A 714-nucleotide genomic window follows, 5' to 3' on the forward strand; every position below is an offset into this window, starting at 1 on the left:
TTCCAGGAATTTCAGGAAAACAACATGTATAGCATGTATGGCTTATAACGACTGTGGTGTTCAAGTAGGCCTAAGGGTTAACGTTCGGCGAGAAGATCGCTACCGTGGAATAGCAGCACGACAGAGAGAATCTTTAGACCCCGACCGCTAGGCAACAGCTAGGTAGCCAGGACAACAGGTGTTGTCTATCACAGCAGCTGATTAGAGTCTTGTTGAAAAGTCGCTTTAGCAGTGAAAAGTCTTGTTGCCATTGACAGCGGTCTGTTATAGACCAACCCGTCCGTTATCGAAAAATAACAGACGTGCGAACGTTGGGGAGCCCCGTTGAAATGAAGGGAGCATTCGACCGATGATGTCACACCATATAATAAGTAAGGGTTAACGTTCGGCGAGAAGGTCGCTACCGTGGAATAGCAGCACGACAGAGAGAATCTTTAGACCCAGACGCGGAGCGGAGGGGTCTTGTTCTCTCTGAAGTGCTGCTATTCCACAAAGCGACCGACTCGCCGAAAGTTAACCCGCTTATTATATGGATATACTTAAATGATTCACACATGGTGGGGACATTTCTTTAGGCCTATTTAATGTTAAGTCTATTATAGTTTTTAATGTCAAAAGATTGTTGCTGCGCAAAAACAAAACAGTGCCTTTGTGGAACACCGCTAGGCAACAGCTAGGTAGCCAGGACAACAGGTGTTGTCTATCACAGCAGCT

The sequence above is a fragment of the Engraulis encrasicolus genome, chromosome 4 (genome assembly GCF_034702125.1).
Source record: "Engraulis encrasicolus isolate BLACKSEA-1 chromosome 4, IST_EnEncr_1.0, whole genome shotgun sequence".
Classification (NCBI taxonomy): domain Eukaryota; kingdom Metazoa; phylum Chordata; class Actinopteri; order Clupeiformes; family Engraulidae; genus Engraulis; species Engraulis encrasicolus.